We start from the raw sequence: 19,123 nt of genomic DNA, 5'->3' as shown, positions 1-19,123 counted from the left end.
TTAATGCTGGATTTCTGTATGTTTATAACTTTGAAAGAGACTTTTTTTCTGAATTTTTATGTATTGCTTTAAAATATCCATTTTATATGACAGACATTAAAATAAGTCTCTCTTTTAACAATGCAGTGCTCAAGATGAGACTTTATTTCCCCCTATTAATGCAATGGCCTTATTTTCCATTCCCACAATGGACTCAAGCAGTCAATGATTGGTTAAATTGTTCATTCTGCCTCTTGGCCTGGGAGGCTTTTGCTGTGAGCAAGCATCAAGCACAAAATCTGACTGCCATGGAACATTAAACAGGTATTCTCCTTTTTAAACTTTGTGATCTCAATTTCCTGGAGTTACCCAATAGAAAACAGATGCAAATTAAGAGCTCAATTCACAAAAATAATAAGTAGCATTTATATTGGCTTCCTATGGAGATACTGCAAAAAAAGTGCAGAAGGCACAGTTAGCACATCCAAATGAAATGTGTGTTCCTGCAGTTTCATAAATAATCTTGTTCTCTTCCAAATATTGACCTTTCTGGGCTGAATGCAAGGTAAGCGTAGTTCCAAACAGGGTAGAATCATAGCCAAAAGCCACCTCTCTTTAGAACATGTCAATGCTTTTATGTGCTCTACTTCTTATTTTCTAGACATACTGGAGAAGAGGAGTATTTTATTCAGTCTGACTCATGCCTACTGAAGAGTGAATTAAAGGGCTGGGAAGCTGACCAGTTTCTGACTCTCTCTCAACTGATAAAAAGACTCTAGCATCCTAGAGAGTCCATTAAGAAGGAGATTCTTTGGTTTGCTGTGTGTGTTTGTGTGTGTGTGTTCATTTTTGTTTTCTGTTTGGTTGTTCACTAGCTTTAGTTTTGCTTTATGAAAGAAAAAGAAAAAATCCTGAAAAAGATAGACTATGCTGCTCTGCGATGATGCATTTATGTCACTCTTTAAGAAAGCTGCGATCATGTATTACCCTACATTAATTAGTGAGAGTTGACACATACACTTTGATTTTCCCTAGAAATTTTGTAAACTTTGGTGGCAATAATGGAAAAAGAAATAGATGCGTGAACCCAAAACGTTGCCTATTATTTAGGAAACTGGAAAAGCAACAGGAAGATTGAATATAGCACCAACTTCCACGTGGAACTTGTTTTAGATGATCATTTGGCCTGAACAATTTGTACAGTCATATCAATTTTATTGAGGACTTTCATCAGGAAAACCTGTTACATATGTAACACAACTAGGCACTCAATACTTACTTATTGAGATGAAGTGAGGCTGAGCCGGGGAGATAGTAAAGCAAAGTATTGGTCACTCGCACAGTAGGACAAGATGGAGATAAACAGTTGGATTCTTTGACATATCCGAGTAGTTGGCTTACAATAGGTGGAATGGCCCCTGATTGTTCATTTTTCTTATAATTATTTTGGGAAGACAAAATCATTAATAAAGAGATCTTGGGTATAAGGAAGGTGTCAACTTCCACTCCAGCTCTTGCATCTTAGATGTCTGCTGGTATCTTATGCCAAAGTGAACTCAATTTATAAATGCAAGAAACAGACTTCAATACCTGTTCTGTCAAATTTCCCCTGACCAGTTTTTATTTATTTTCAATGCTTCTTTTCTGCTTTCCTTTCCACAGCTCTCATACTCCAGGCTCAAAATTTTACTGTTGTTGAGAACTGGCCTATGTCAAGATGTCTGTGTATAATTACTAGGTTATTTGTAGTAGACTTTGGTAGCACCTAAAATTAGATGGAAATGAGAGTTAGCTACTTTCTTTCAAAATCAGTACTTGGATATCAGATTATCATAAAAGCAAGTGTCAGCAAATTCAGCCATACTTAGAGATATTTCTTAGAAATGATATGTATTTCTACATACATATGTATGAGTGAGAACATGTGGTATTTGGTTTTCTCTTCCTGTGTTAGTTTGCTGACAGTGATGGTTTCCAACTTTATCCATGTCCCTGCAAGGACATGAACTCATCCTTTTTTGTGGCTGCATAGTATTCCATGGTGTATATGTGCCACATTTTCTTTATCCAGTTTATCATTGATGGGCATTTGGGTTGGTTCCAAGTCTTTGCTATTGTGAATAGTGCTGCAACAAACATATGTGTGCATGTGTCTTTATAGTGGAATGATTTATAATCCTTTGGGTATATACCTAGTAATGGGATTGCTGGGTCAAATGATATTTCTGGTTCTAGATCCTTGGAGTTGAACAATGAGAACACATGGACACAGAGAGGGGAACATCACACACTGGGGCCTGTTGGGAGGTTGGGTAGGGGAGGGATAGCATTAGGAGAAATACCTAATGTAGATGACAGGTTGATGGGTGCAGCAAACCACCATGGCACATGTATACCTATGTAACAAACATGCATGTTCTGCACATGTATTCCAGAACTTAAAGTATTAAAAAAACTCGAGAGAAAAAAAGAAATGATATTTATTTTAAATGCAGTTCCACAACAGCAGCTCAGTAGCCTATTTCATAAATTCAGAGATGTACCAATTCTCTGTCCTTTAGGTGCTATGAACATAACATACCAAAGAGGTTTACTACAGAACATGCAACAATATAGAAACAGGATACAGCTAGGCTTACAGGCATCATTAGGCAAAGAGAATACTCAGATGTCATAGCTGGATGCAGATCCATTTCAGAATCCAGCCCTCAGTACCATCCTGGGGAGTGATGGGCAGATACCTCACTGGACATTTTCTTCATGCTAGGGAGAGGGATGCCTTCAAATATCTTGAGCAATGCATGGATCTTGAATACTACTAATTCATCACCATTGGGAACCTATTTTAATATTTAAGTTAATTAGCGAAGCCTTTTGTATTAATTGATGATAAATATGGCTGACTCATAACTGCCTCTGAAGACACCTATGAATTCCTAAGTTAACAACTACTCCTAGATTATGAATTGAAACACACACACACATCCATATTGTCTGCAAGTTCATAAATTAAATAACAGAGCTATATACAATACATATATACAATATAATAGTTATCAAACCTTTTTCTGGCCCTCTCAGCTTTTTTAACACTCACCACATTTTGAGCCTGGCTGTTTGGTTAATGAACGCTGGTGTTCAATTTGGGACCTGCTGTGGTTTACAACGTGATTTCAGAAAGCATACCCCCATTTATACCCCTCATCCAAAGTCTTCTGTATCTCTAGCCACAAAAACCCCCTAGGCAATGCCAACCCTCTAGTAGAGGAGGGGAGGCTAACAGAGGAGGGGAGGCTGGAGAGAGTAATACTTCCAATTATTTCCAGAATGTTGAAAAGTGAAGTAGATATGATTAAGTAGCAATGAGAAGTGGTATTGAACAACAGCAACAAAAATTTCTGATTGAGTATAGTACAAATAATATGCAGAGGTTTTGGATTGAGTTTTCTTTGTATTTGAAATCTGACTTCTTCTTTTACTCTATATGGCCTAGTATATATTGCTTAACCTCTTTGAATCTTAGTTTTCTTACCTGTAAAATGGGGGTAATTTTTACTACATTACAACACATATGAAGTGCTTAGGTACTGCCTGAGCATATCTTACTTCAATAAATGGTATTAGTGGCAATGTTAGTAGTACTCTATTATTATTGTTGCTGTTGTCAATATTATTGTACATCCTAAGAACTATATGTGAATTTGTAAGAAATCATTGAGACCCATAAAGTGAATAAGGTTTTTAAGGAGCACATGGAATGAATGGGTATGTGCGTTGGTTACCTATAAACACTAGACACTACTAGTAATTAGTATAAATGAGCAATTCTATGTGCACAGATTGCTTATCACATATGGGTCTTAAAAACCCTACCTGTATTCTGGATTGTCTTCAGTAGTGCTGTTTCCATTCATAAAAGACAGCAAATGCAGATTTATATGTGCATATAAAGTATAATATATTTTTCACATGTGTTTGATCCCAAAGAGAGGAATGCCAAAGGGGATCTTAAGAATCTAAATTATAATCCTAAAAGGAAACAATTCATTATTTTCACAGTAAGTATTCTAGCTCAGCAGTTACTAATTTTAAGTTTTGTGTAGACCAGACCTTTGTTGTAATCTAAAGTCTACCTCTTACAGGCCATGAAACCTCAGTTGTAACATCAATAAAATGGGAAGAACAAAAAAGTTGCTGTGAAGATAAAATGAGGTAATGCATGGAAAGCATTTAATATAGAAGCTGGCATAAAGTAAATGTTAACTATATCAACTTGACAGCTAAGTAGAAAAATAGAAAATCTCTCAAATGTGCCTCTGATATGTTAAACCTGATTTTAAAAAATATTGCTACATGGCATATTTGGGTCCATCAAAAAATTATTAACATTTTGGCTACCGGGAAAATTTTTGACCATGAACACACACTTTCAACAGGCACAATGAAGGTTTGTGATTAATCTCAGATCACTGTGTAGGAGAAGCACAGTGCCATAATCTAAAGATGATCTCGATCGGAACTGAGCTAAAGACCATCTGACCCCACTTAAACACAGCCTCCACCTTAGACTGTCATGTCACCATGAACCACAGCTTAATTTTTCTTCTCAGGCAGGTCCTGTCAACTGATTGTGGAAGGAAAATGAGAATTTCAGATGCCTGCTGAGATCTGTGGATGGAGTGCTGTGTCCATAGGGCACTGAGCTCTGGCCAAACCAAAGACTTGAACTGCATAGATGTTCTTCAATCTCTATAGCTGGGAACTCTCTTCTTTTTGTAGTGCTTGCCCATTGTAGATGTTTAATAAGTTTGCATTACGTACAGGAGAAACTATGAAAGTTCCTTATAAATATAACAACCATAATGATAAAAGGAAATGTGTTTGCTTTTCCAGATACATTCCAGGCCCTGGGCTAAACACTCTTTTAATCCCCACAATGACTATACAAAATAAGCACTATTACTTTCTTCAGTTTTACAGATGAAGACGCTGAGTCTTAAGAAATTAAATATCTGGTCACAGTTGCACATCTAACAGACATATGGATTCAGGCAATATGACTCCAGAAAGTAGATTGTTAACCTTTAATCTACAGTGCTTCTTTTTTTGCAAGTGTCCCTAACCATTAAGTTATAGGAGAACACCAACAACAAATCCTAGAGAAAGTTGCTGTTTAAGACCTGAACAAATGTGTTGTAAGGCCAAAGCCGCTCTATGCATTAAGGTCAAAGCATTGCTCACCCTCAACGAATAATTAAGACAATCCTCTACTACCTTTAAAATTGACTGGAAGCTTTTCACAGTCGCACGCCTATTTTACATTTTTGTCCCATCTCTCTCCACTAGCTCCTCATGCCTTTTCTCCAAGTCTAAGCTCCAAACATATTACATTACTTTAATTTAGTTTCCCAGAACAAGCCTACTTTTTTTTTTTTTTTTTTTTTTTGGAGACAGAGTCTCGCTCTGTCACCCAGGCTGGAGTGCAGTGGCACGATCTCGGCTCACTGCAAGCTCCGTCTCCCAGGTTCACGCCATCTCCTGCCTCAGCCTCCCAAGTAGATGGGACTACAGGCACCTGCCACCACAACTGGCTAATTTTTTGTATTTTTAGTAGAGACAGGGTTTCACCATGTTAGCCAGGATGGTCTCGATCTCCTGACCTTGTGATCTGCCCGCCTTGGCCTCCCAAAGTGCTGGGATTACAGGTGTGAGCCACTGCGCCCGGCTGAACAAGCCTACTTTTACTCCTGTCAAGACTCTGCACTGTCCTTCCCACTGGCCAGAATACAGTCTTCTCCTTTTCTCTTATCAGTATTCCAGTGTTCTGGCTAGTGTAAGCTGGACCTGGAAAGCCAATGGCCTGACTAGAGGATGAGTGATTCTCTCTGATACCTAGCTTTGGTGTTTGCCCCTGACATTAGGGGCCCACATCCAGCCAATTACATTTCCCAGGATTTTATATCTTTTTGAAATAGCACATTTGTCAAGGAAGCAGGAGCAGAAAGTGTTTGGTGCATGCAAAGGTAGAAAAACTCTTGAAGTTAAAAGCACTAAACTAGTTGTCAGGCTCCTAGACACTGGGGTGTGACATCAGTCTGTTTTTGAGCATCTGTGTCCTGGCTAAACAATCACTGGTATGCTTTTGTCACAGTCGATATTGAAGATCCTATAGTTGGAGACTGTGGGAATGATAACATTTAAGGCTCATGCACATTTTCTTTACAATTATTCATTGTTTATCTTTGTCTGTCATCATGGAAGCTACAAAATACCATGTAGATGGCACCTACCGAGCAATAACACTTTGAACAAATGGCCTAAAAGTAGCTGAGAAAAGAAAGACAAGAAAAGATAGAACAATAATGTATCCTGGAAGCCAGATCCTCATTGCATGTATATAGGTTTAAACATTTACAATTAAGAATGGCTTTAGCATTTCATGGGGGAAAATGAGCAACAAAAGAAAAATGCAAACATATCTTTTAAGGTTAGCCTTTACATTTCAACACACTGAATACTTTATCATTTAGGAAAATCTCAAGAAGAGATTATTTAGTGATTTAATAACGTTTAATAATATTTATTTAAATAAATTATAAATAAATTTATTTCAATATTAAATAATATTTAATAATATAATTTAATAATATTATTTAACAATATATGCTTTTAACTTCTCTCTCTCTCTCTCTGGTTTTTTTTTTTTTTTTGAGGTAGGGTCTACCTCTGTCACTCAGGCTGGAGGACAGTGGCATGATCATAGCTCACTATAATTTCAATCTCCTAGGCTCAAGAGATCCTCCCAACTCAGCCTCCCAAAAAGCTGGGACTACAAGTGCAGGCCACCACACCTGGCTAATTAAAAAACAAAAATGTTGTAGAGATATAGTATCTATGTTGCCCAGGCTGGTCTCAAACTTCTGGCCTCAAGCTATCCTCCAGCCTTGGCTTCCCAAAGCACTGCGATTTCAGTTGTGACCCAACATGAGGGGCTGACCTCTTTTTCAATTTTCCCACACTGATGACTGACAAGACAGGGCTTCTCACCACCACCTTTTGTACTTTACAAATGGGAAAAAAGAAATAGGGAGGACGAGTGATTCAGAACATTGAACTGTCAAATTCTTTATCTTCTAATTTCAATGACATTCTCCAAATTTCTCTCTGTGCTCTCCCATGTATCATTAGGCTTTAGAACTAACGCCTCAAAAATCTGGTCTTTATTATGAAAAAAATAGCCACTTGCCAATGGGTCTTATGTTGTGGAAACTCAGCCTCTGTAGTCAGAAAATTATTTTGCCTATTCTTCTCTCTCCCTCTCCCTTATAAGTCTTTGTTAACAATCATCCTTATTTATAAAAGGATAGCAGGCTTCAGAAGCCAGGGGGAGTAAAGAGTGAAAACATTCTCACTGGGTCTTGGCCTGCTTCCAGCCCCAAGAAGGGTATCATTTTCAGTGTCATGCTTCCAGTTTCCCTGGAAAGGTCTCACCTCTTTTCCCACAACCCAGCCCTCCCTAATCTTGCCAGCTTGTGTCTGAATTGTCTCTGTTCATCTCTGCCTTTTCAAAAAACCTAGACGCTTATCTTAGCTATACCATTACAAGCTCCTCTTCTTATCTTTTCTAACTTTTGTCACTGATACCAACCCCTGTTGTCAGGGCTGATTATTGAGATTTTAATCTTTTTTCATATATATATGCCTCTGTTTTCTGAATGAGAGAAAGCCTGGATGCTGATTTTGAAGGACGGTACATATTTGCTCGTCTTGTTTCCTCCAAGGGACACAGAGGCAACATGTTTATGTTTACTATGATGCTATAATTCCAACAGGATTTGCATAACAGAATACATTTCACTATCATCACCTTATATCAGACCCCCATTACCTTGTTGCCTGTATTATGACAATTGCCTCTTAACTGGCTTCCTTGTGTCTTTCCAAGCAGCATGTCTCAGTAATGGCAAATAGAATTATCTTTCTCAAATGGAAATCCTCTTTCTCTTGTTTAAAACCTCTTACTCAGAGTCTCCTAACAGTCTTCAGGACTAGAATCCACATGCTGTAGAATCAGCTCTCAAGCCTTCCATCCTATGGCCCCTGGTTATCTCTTCGGCCTCCCTCCTCTCCTTTCATTCTTTTTTGTCATCCGTATTTCTTGCAATTTCCTAAACATGCTGGCCTCTCTTGTGACTCTAGAGTTTGGCACATGTTGTCTTACTGTTTAGGATGCCCTTACTTCTGCCTGGCCACTCAATTCTGCAGGACTTACTCAAGCATTATCATCTTTAATTACACAAACACCATGGACCTAGGAAAAGAATTCTTTGCCTAGGCTCCAACAGCACAATTTCCTGATAATTTTTTATAGTCTGAGAACAAATGTTCGCATCATTCATTCTGTGCCTCAGTGCCTCACACAAAGTGAATAATCAGCAAATAATAATTGAGTGAACTGCTGATATTCTATGCTCTGTATATGAACATGCACAATACTCCTTCTATAACCCCACCTGCTTAGAAATCGGTCTATTAGCGGTCAAGCAGGATACCACCAAAGCGAGAGGCAGAATTCCATCTCTTTGACTGACTCTTCAGGCTACTCCAGGCCACTTGTCTGAGTCTCCATTTTATTCACATATTTTAAACTATTTATTTATTGAGTTCCTACTAGGTGCTGGTACTGTTCTAGGTGCTAAGGGCAGTGATGAACAAAACAGGTAGAGTCTCTTTCTCCTGGAATTCAAATCGTATTTGGAGAGACAAAAGACAGACATGCAAATCAATAGATACATGTAAATAAATATGCCCAAGTTCTAAGCGTTACAAAAAATGAAACAGGATAAAGAGGTTAAAGAAGCATGGGGGTAAAATTTTTAAAAAGATGGTCAGTAGAGGCATTTCTGCTAAGGTGATATTTAAGCAGAGACCTAAAGGAAATAAAGGAATGAGCATATGCACTTTTTTAGGGATAGAGCCTTCCAGGCAGAGGGAACAGTGAGGTCAAAGAGCCTGAGGCAAACCCATGCTTAATATAGCCACCAAAACAGCAAGGCTGCCTGGGATTGTAGCATAGTCAACAAGGGTCAGATGGTAAAAGACAAGGTCAGAGAGTTGGCAGAGACCACGTCATGCAAGGCACGAAGCTCATGGTGAGGTATTTGCTTTTTACTGGGAGGGGAATCTAATTGGGTAATTTTGAGTAGATGTGTGGCATGATCTGACCACTTTTTAAAACTCTGACTCTTCTATGGAGTGGATACTCTTGTAGGGGGTGGTGGGCAACTGTAAATGCAAATAGGCCAGTTAGGCACTGCTAGTGATATGGACTAGGGTGGTAGCAGGGAAAGCAGGGAAAAATAGTTCTAGATTTATTTTGAAGGTCTATTTCATAGCATGAAATTTTTGCTTAAGAATTGAATTTGAGAATGTGTGAGAAATAGAACAATCAGGGATGACTCAAAAACTTCATTTACTGAGGGGAGGAAAACTGTAAGAACAGTGGACTTAGCATGGGTAGACAAGAAGCAAAGGATCAGAGTTAGATGTTAAAATGTATAGATAAAATATAGATATTGATACAGATACAGTTACACATATATTATAGATAGAGATGCTACGTCTGTATCTATAAGTGGAGATCTTGAGTCAGTAGTAAGATAAATAAGTTTGAGATTAAAATCCAGGAATCATCTAAATATGAGTGGATTTGCAACCATAGGAGTGGAAGGCATCACCAAAGGAATGAGTAGAGGCACACAAGATGCAGGGCAGGAGCACAGGTTTAGAGGCCAGGAGAAGCTGTCAGAAGACACTGAGAAAGAGAAACATCAATTACGAGCAAAACCAAGAGAAAATATTGTCTTAGAAACCAAGTGAAAAAGTAGGTTCAAAGAAAACATTATCAGTTGTTTCAAATGCTGCTAGTAGGCTGAATAAGATGAGGACTGTGATTACCCCAGAATCTGGTAATGTGCAGCTTATTGATGACCCTGACAAGTGCCGCTTGAGGGAGTAGTGGGAACACACCTGCTAGAAGCAGGTTTGTGAGTGACTAGAGAGTAAATAGACAAAGGAATATAGCCAATTCATATAATAAGGCTGTTGGGCTAATTAATTTTTGAATTTCCTTTCATTTTTAATTTTTATTATTTAAAAAATTACATTGATGTTACATATGCCAATATTTGTATGTGTTGCCAGTTCAGAGCATTTGAGTTCAACCTAATATTCTGAGGACTGAATTACAAGGAACGCACTTTATTTTTCCTTTGAGAATTCAGAAGGCACTTTAACTTTTTTGGAGGCTCAGGGACACTTTTAGTCTTATCAGTTATCATTGTGCTGCAGAGCTGGTTAAGTGTCAGTTAATAGAATTCTGGGTAACAGCTTATTGTATATATAGTCTCACCTTGTCTTTTGCTTCATCCTTTCCTGTGTCACGTGGATCCTATCATTGACTCATCCATCTATTTTTCCATGCATCCATCCATTCATCCATATATCCACCCATTCATCCACCCATCTATCCTTCACTTATTCATCAAGCATTGGAAATACTAATATCTCAGAGCATTCTCTGTCCTTTTGTTGGAGACATAGATAGGGAGTCTCTCCTGACTCATAGAAGTCTCCCAAAGCAGGTTGCACAGAACAGGCCCTGGAGGTAAGCAGGTACAGAGCTATTCAAAGAAGAGAATATATGAAGAAAATCTGAGGCATTGTAGTCAGAAGACTATTTTAGTCATAAACCCAGAGTGAACCTTAGTTTGAAACCATAAACATTGTGCTAGGCATCAGATTCAAAAAGAGGCTTTGGAGAAACTTAGGCGTACTGTCCATCCAGCCTGACTCAGCAAAAGAATTTAGGGTGAAGTCTTTATGTGGGGACTGTTAACAGCCCACTTTTATGTTATGAAAGTTTAAGAAAAAGATGCAAGACTGATAGCAAAAGGTAGTATGCAGTACCAGAATAAAACATGACTAAGTAATGAAGACCTTTCTATAATAAAGATATGATTAAGATATAGAGGAACAAATGCTGTCTTTCCTTTTCCTTTTTTTTTTTGAGACAGAGTCTGGCTCTGTGCAGTGGCATGATCTTGGCTCACTGCAACCTCCATCCCCCTGGTTCAAGCAATTCTACTGTCTCAGCCTCCTGAGTAGCTGTGATTATAGGCACATGCCACCATGCCCGGCGAGATTTTGTATTTTTAATAGAGACAGGATTTTGCCATGTTGGCCAGGCTGGTCTCAAACTCCTGAGCTCAAGTGATCTGCCTGCCTCGGCCTCCCAAAGTGCTGGGATTACAGGCATGAGCCACTGCATCTGGCATTTCCTTTCCCTTTATTCCTTCTTTTTCTATTCTCCTTCCCTTGCTGAGTCTATTCTTTTTTCTCACACAGCACACAAAAAAAAAATGTGATACAATCCATGGTGATGAAATTCAGAATAAAAAACACATTTCTTTTTTAAAGCACATTATTGAGTTTAATCTAAATTAAACCACCCCTTTTCATTTAACTTCATTTTTAAGTTATATATCTAATTTTTTTTCTCAAAGACAGTTATTTTCCAGAAGTGACAGTCTTGATACTTTCTCAATGGGTAGAAAACATTGCATTATATGATATTTTAAGTGCAACTTTCAGCACAGCAACATGGATGAGCACAATCAATCCAAGAAAGATAGCAAACTAGAAAAATGGTCTGCAATTTTTTTACTCTTTGGTACTTCAGCAGGTCAAGAGAAATAATAATTTGGCTTTATGTGTAGGGGTTCAGAATCAAAGCCAGTGAAGCAGAATGAAGCCAGGTGATCAGAAGGAAATGCTTGTGGCTCCTACAGGAAGAAACTTTCCCTGCCAAAGAAAGAGGATCCTGACACTCACACCTGCCTCTCTATCAGACACTTAAGACAATTGGAGCAGTGGAACAGATGTGCCTAGAGATATCAGATAGATGTACTTGATAGGGGGAGCATAGAGCAGGTTGGCTTCAAGTTTTTGAGGAAAATAAGTTGCTGCAATTAATGGAATTGAGAAGTCTCATTATGTGGGACACTTCTTAGAGGATGTGGATCTTCGTGAGAGAATTCTCTGCCAGAGCCTTAAGGATTTTTACCTTGCCCAAGAGGATTCTAAGTCTTGAAATTGATTTCTCTTCTAAAATAGGTTAGGCTTTCCCTCTTTCCTTGAAAAAAGATGTTTCTAGTAGTTATGGCTGAGAGAAAGAGAAAAAGACAAATATCTTCAACCCCAGGGCCTGTTTCTGAATTAAAAAGGAGTAGCTATGTTTTACTGATGGATCTCAAGACTAATAACTGAAGGGTAAGATGGCCTAAACTCTAGAGTGTTTTCACTCTTCCCTGTGGCCAGAATCCAACAATGTGGATATATATACCAAAGGACAGGAATGTCAATCACTTTGAAAAAGACATGACCACCTACCAAGTGCACAGTCTGGAAACATTCTCCCCTCTCTGGCATGATCCTATTGACTGCAGAGTGGTATCCTTGAACCCAACGTTTCATCTCAACATTGTAAAATAGCATTTCTGAGCTCAGTTACCCTCATCTAAAACACTCTGATAATTCCTACAGAGTTTACAGTGTGGTGAAAAGATGAAATAGCACCCACATAACTATAGTTAAACTGTAACTTGCTATAAGCTTTTATTAATCTAACTCCACTGTTGACCACTAAGTTGCTCAAGGGTAAGGATAATTATCACTGAATCCCCAGTACCTGGAATATTTTAAATATCAAATAAATACTTCTTAAAGTGAAATGTGAAAAATAATTAGTATGATTACTCTTCTTCTTACACATTTTTTTTTTGTGCTCCTATATCCTCATGTCCCTGCTGGTTCCTAGTACCTGCTGAACTAGTCTATCTCTACCACCCCTAATCCCGGCAAACATTGTACTCAAGAGCTTGTGCTACCCAATCTGTTAGCCACTACCACATGTACCTACAAAGCCCTTGAAATGCTGCTAGTGCAACTGAGAAAACAAATTTTTAACTTTAATTAATTTAAATTTAAAAACTGGCCTTACATTCAGTTATGGAGAACTTTTAAGTGTATTTGAAACATCATAGATACATGCATCAAATTTTTCTCTACATATTATAAAAACTAAATGCAGATCAATTATTTCTGATGAAAATTTAGCATCCTAGTTACGCTATAGTTCTAAAGAAAACATGAAAAAAGCATGTAAAAATTACAGTAATTAAGCATTTTATAATGTAAAATCAATTTTATAATGATTACATATTAAAATATTAGTTTGAATATATTAGGTTAAAAATATATTATTAAAATTAATTTCATCAACTCTTTTTTGCATGTTAAAATGATATTAGTTTGAATATATTAGGTTAAAAATATATTATTAAAATTAATTTCATCAACTCTTTTTTGCATTTTGTTTACATTTCTAAATGTGGCTGCTAGAAAACTAAAAATTGCATATGTTTCTTATATTTTTATTGAACTTTGCTTCTTAAGAGACTCTCCACTGATGGCTACCTTGTGCTCTTCTTTCAATCAATACCCTGAACTTGAAACTCAATTTGAGACTATTTGAAGTAAGGACAATGATGATGATGAAGATCACTGTAACAACAAAGATAGTACCTTGAATTTATTACTTACATGGCATTCTAGAGTTTACAAAGCAATCTTACCTAGATCATTATATTAAACCTTACAATTCCCTGTGATGTACTATAAAATTTATTGAAGCTCAGAAGAGTCAAGAGATTTATCCTGTTATTGTGCTCATTTTGGGCAGGGCTTTTATTGGAACCCACATGTCCTGGTCCTAAAGGGCCTTTTCTACCCATCTCACTAGTCTTTCACTTTTGTATTGTCTGTGATCTTATCGAAGATATGCCAAGTTGATTATTATAGTGTGTTAAGCTTAATTACATACACTTGTAAAACATCTATTGAGATCAATCGTTGTACCATGCCATATAGTGACCAATGGTTAGAATTGATAGCTAGCCCATTGTTGGATCATATTTGGAATGACTTCCTTTTTCCCACAAATCAACAGCAACAAAGTTCAAATCCTAGCACTAAAATTTTTCATAACCCTCTGGAGTGAATCTTTCATAACTCTCTGGAGTGAATCTTTCATTCAAGTGCTGTCAGAGCACCTAAATAACTGAGACCAGGAATTTCCTCCAGCTTACATGGCCATCCATTCATCCTACATGGCCATAAGTGTAGCTGCCTGCTAGTGAATGATTGTCTGTGTTACAAAATTGAGTCTGAAACTTGTTTATGTGACTTGTTAATGTGTGGAAATTGCTAAGGGAAGTACAAGATGTAGAGTCTTCTTGAGAGCCTTTCTGTATCATCTTTAGACATAATTTGAAGACCATATTCTGTAGCCAGCATCTCACAAACTCGCAAGAATGAAAAAGGAAAAGAATTGCTATAAAGTAGGGCAACATATGATCAAAGCAGATTCCTTTAACTTGTGTCCAAGACCTCCCATGTGTTGGGAGATTTCATCATCTCATTTAATTTAAACATAAAATAGTCTCTTAAGAGAGATATTATTACCATTTTATAACTAGAGGCCAAGAGTGGAAAGTAGTAAGGGGTTCAGTCTTACACCTATTGCTATGGTTTGATATCTTTATTTTTCCTTCTGTCTAGAAAGCTACCATTATGGTTCATTGCAATAAATACTAGGCTTTGAATCAGAATTCAATCCAAAATACAGGCACTATACTTAGGATTATCAACACTCAAGATTCAGAAAGATTCAGAATGCTTAAGATTTAGATTCAGGCACAATATTCAATCTCTATCCAACATCATTGTACACTTTTTTCATTCATTCATTTATTCATTCATTCAACAAGTGGTTGCTGATTGTCAAAACCTATGTTAAATTATTGGATGTGATGAAGATAAATGAGATGCATCTGGAAAAGTACTTTATAAAACAACAAATACTTCAAAGTGTTTATTCCTATTTTTCATTAGTAATGATGGAATAGTCTGTGGTCGAGTGCAGAAATACTATTATTACTGGAGTATTAGTGGAGAAATACTATTACCTGGAGGCAAAGATTAAAGGAATAGACACCTTCCTCAGCCAGAATGACCCAGACCAGAAGCCACAGTGTCAACTTGGAAAATTTCTCCTTCCTCATCTCCACATCATGTCTGCAGCCTTAACTGCTTGACACCTGACAACTACTCTCATCCCCATTGCTGTTGTTTTGTTTTGTGTCATGATCTTTTTGAATGGGCAATTGTAATGATCTCTTAACTTGTTTATTGACCTCAAACTTCACCTGTTTTCCACACTGCTGCCAGAGTCAGGACCCCTTAGTGTGGGCTCAAAGGTGATGATTTGTATCTCTAGCTGCTGTAAACCCCACCCACTCACCCCTGCATTCCAGATACACTCAGACACTTTCCCAAACAAGTCAGATTGATTGAAATCTCCATGCCCTGATCATGTGTCTGCCTGTACTCAGAATGCCCTTTCTCTGGTTCTTCACCTAATGAGCTCTTACTGATCTTTCAGAAGTTATCTCATCAGCCACTTTTAGCTTTTATCTCCAAATCCCTTACCTCCAACACTTAGGTTAAATTGACCAACCTCTCATCCTTCTTTATTATCCTTAAATAAGTATAAAATATGATGTTACTATAGCACTACCAATAAATACTTAGCTGCAGTTTTTAATTTACACAAGAGGCTCACCCTCCGAACTGTATGCTCCTTGGGATAGAGCGCTGTATGTTATCCATCCCTAATGCTTGGCAAGAAGAAGGCACTCAGTCCATGTTTACTGAAGAAGTGAATTAATAATTATCTTGTTACTGCCTAAAATCTTTCAGTGGATGTCCGTTTTATATGAAATAAAGTCTGAACTCATTTCAAAGCGATACCAGGCCCTTCCTCCCAAGGTTCTTGCATAATATAGAGTCTCATCTCTTGCTGTGTCCACACAGTTATTCAAAATCCTATTATACTAAAATATAAGCAATTCTCCCAGTGAGCCTTAGGGTTTCAGGCTTCCAGGCCTTGACTCATCTAAGTTCACAGTTGAATTATTTCAGGGTCTGGTTAGTCACGCTGTCCCTGCACTAAGGGCCAGATGAGAAAGGGCTTGTGGGAGCTCTTTGTTACCTACAGATCTAAAGAGAGTGGGTGTGCTGAAATGTAGGCCAACCTTTAAAAAGAGAAACCTAAAATGTTTCTGGACCATTTTATATACCCTAGGTCTTGCCAATTCTGTCTCTTTCCAGCTGAAGTTCTCTAAAGCTTCCCTGCCCTCTACTCTCATACCCTACTTGGTGCTCAGGTCTTTTTCTGTGGATGCAAATGACTCTAGCTGTTTTCTAGCCCTGCCTATATTTGCATCACAAGGTTCTAACTGGAATCTTAGGTTGCAAGTGTCACCCACTTTTATCACCCCATCTTGACTACTTTCCTCTCTTTATGACTACTTGATGGATGCAGTGTAGATAGGCCACTTTATTCCCCATTAAATGTGTGGGTGCTTGGAAATGAGAAGGTGTGCTTTCCAAGAGAAGAGATCGAGTGAGTTTTCTGCAAATCCCTTATAGCTAGTGAGTTCATTTGACGTTCCCTGCGCTGTGTAGGCTAAAGCTGGCACATAGCAGTACCAGCATTTCCTCTGCTGCTAGCATGCAGTTAAAAGCTTTGTAAAGCATTTGGGAATGTTTAGTTATGGGAAAAAAATTACAAAAATGAAGATTGCTTTTGTCTTTGTTCTTTAGTCTAAGGTAGCTTGTTTCCTACCTTCATTTGGTAATCTTTCTTTCAAGTATTTATTGATCCCTAAGAAGCCTGAGTTGGACATTCAGGCAGGGAGATTTTGTTTTTCAGTTTGGGAAATCTCTAATTATTGTATCAGCTGCAAGTGGAGCAATGGCTATTCATTATCCCATTTCTCATTTCTATTCTCTGATATTATCTGGTAGAAGAGTAACAGGCTGCAGTTTTAGGTGAACTTAATTTCTAGCTGACTCTGCCTTTCCGAACCCCTCTTCACCTGCCCCTTTCTCTGAGCCAATTATGGCAAAGTCAGAGGCTATGTAAGAAGCTCTATGTTTATCATGTGATGGGCTTTGGATTGTGTAATAAGTAGGCCCAGTGTCTGGTGTGCCAATAGATATGCGTTTGGTTAAGATCAGGTAGATTCCAAGTCACAGTTTTCTCTGCTCCCTGACTCCTACAGCATGTTGACACTTACTTCCAGAGGACAAGGCAGGCCTGTTCCATTTGCCTGATGAGACAATGATCTTTCCTGAAACCAACACGGTTGTGAAACCTGTGCAGCTCTTACCAGGTGATTATTTTCCTCTCTTTGATGTCTCCTTGATTTTCTACCCAAGGCTGTAAGATACATGACATTGTCCTTAGACCAACAACTAGATTATATCAGTTAACAGCCCTTCACACTGCCACACAGGCCAGATTTGACATTCTTCTTGTCTCCATGTGCCCCAAGCAAAGGTGCTGACATCCGCCCAAACCGTGCCAGGGCTTGCATGTTGACTAGACTCAGTGTCACAGAGCCAGGCCCTGTCTCCTTTAATTCTAATTTCTTTCCTCAACTCACTGTCCTTGTTGCCAAGGCTTAAGTATGCCATATAGTGAGGTCACTCCAGTTATGATAGGTATCACCTCAGAATAGTCTTCTATTATTTTCCATGGACAAATATATTCCTTTTTATATGTCATGTTCATGTTTAGTATTAAAAATACTAGCAGAGTGTTCCTCAAATTTGAAGACTTGAACATATTTATAACTGTGTTCAAAAATACTTTGAGTTCTACTCATTATTTATTATCTTGTTGATTATTTTGTTGAAAAGACTACTTTAAGAGGCTACATATGTATATATTTATACATATGTAATTAAGTACTTATACATATTTAAGACATATAGTACACAAATATATATAACATAAATATAATATATTTATACTATAATATTACTAATACAGGTAAGAACCTTCATTTTCACAAATTTTTAGTAAAGGAGAAGAACATAATTCAGTGTTAAATATACAGTAATATTATTTCATAAAAATTTTGGCTATTTCTTCAATTAAAAGACTATAATATTGAAAGCCTGACTTCATCACAGTATATATGAAATATAAAGTACAGCCAAAAATGTTCCAGTAATTCAAAGAAAAGAAAGCAATAGGACTAGCCTTTGCTTTACCACAGGAGGCACAGACAAAATTTGTAGCGATGCTTAATTATACCCTTTGCATCAACTCAGCCTAGATTACATAATGAGAATGATGCTCCCAACAGACAGACTATTTCATCTAGAAATAATAGTCTTCTATTCCACTATGTAAGAGGCACATCAGCTACCTGCTTATCTAGAAGGGCAAAGATTACCTCCATTTGCCAGTAGTCATAGGCCCACTACATTCTAAAAAATCAGATTGGAATTTTTTAAAGAACACTTTAGGTTTCAGTTGTTATCCTGGATAGTACATTATGTGTCATTTGGTGCAACAAAAAGATGACACTGTTCCCAAAACACACCTGAAATGGAGTTAATAAGGGAAGATGTTCAAAGTCATTATTTAATAATATGCTCCCTGGTAAAACGGCTAAACACAAACACACACATGCTTTTCTTGAAATATAATTAGCCTTTTTAGACTACAATATCAGAGGTGTTGTGTGGAAGTAAGACACTGAACTTCTCTGAATCTCAGTTTCTACGTCTGTAATAGGGGGATTATAATGCCCATTTATTCACATAGCTATTATGCCGGTGGAGAACATATTAAAACCTTATAATGGCCTTTATAGGGCTACTAATAAGAATGTGACAGATAGCAATCATTAAATAACTTTTATCTACTTCCCTATTCTCTTGCATATGAAATTTAAAGGGCTCTTGACAGTAGTTCTTTCTACAAGCAGACAGTGTCCCAAGGACAAGTCTGGTTTTGGTGGACATACCACTGTATTAACTTAGTCATCTAAATTAATCCTCCAGTCTGAATTGGTTTAAAACAATCTTGACTGCTTTCACATTAGCTAATATTTTATATTATGCTATAATAATAATAGTAATAATAATAATGGTTTTCATCTATCGA

General features: G+C 37.5%; 1 long non-coding RNA gene across 1 annotated transcript in view; it reads right to left on the bottom strand.

Annotated features, from left to right (window-relative positions):
• Window positions 1–1,575: 1,575 nt before the first annotated feature.
• Window positions 1,576–19,123, bottom strand: part of LOC129013822 (uncharacterized) — a 39,637-nt gene continuing 22,089 nt past the window's right edge. The window contains exon 3 of the long non-coding RNA XR_008494085.1: window positions 1,576–1,744. This is a non-coding gene — a long non-coding RNA (uncharacterized LOC129013822). The remainder of the gene's footprint in view (window positions 1,745–19,123) is intronic.

Source organism: Pongo pygmaeus, chromosome 1 (assembly GCF_028885625.2).
Source record: "Pongo pygmaeus isolate AG05252 chromosome 1, NHGRI_mPonPyg2-v2.0_pri, whole genome shotgun sequence".
Taxonomy (NCBI): Eukaryota; Metazoa; Chordata; class Mammalia; order Primates; family Hominidae; genus Pongo; species Pongo pygmaeus.
This window is presented reverse-complemented; position numbering and strand designations above follow the sequence as displayed.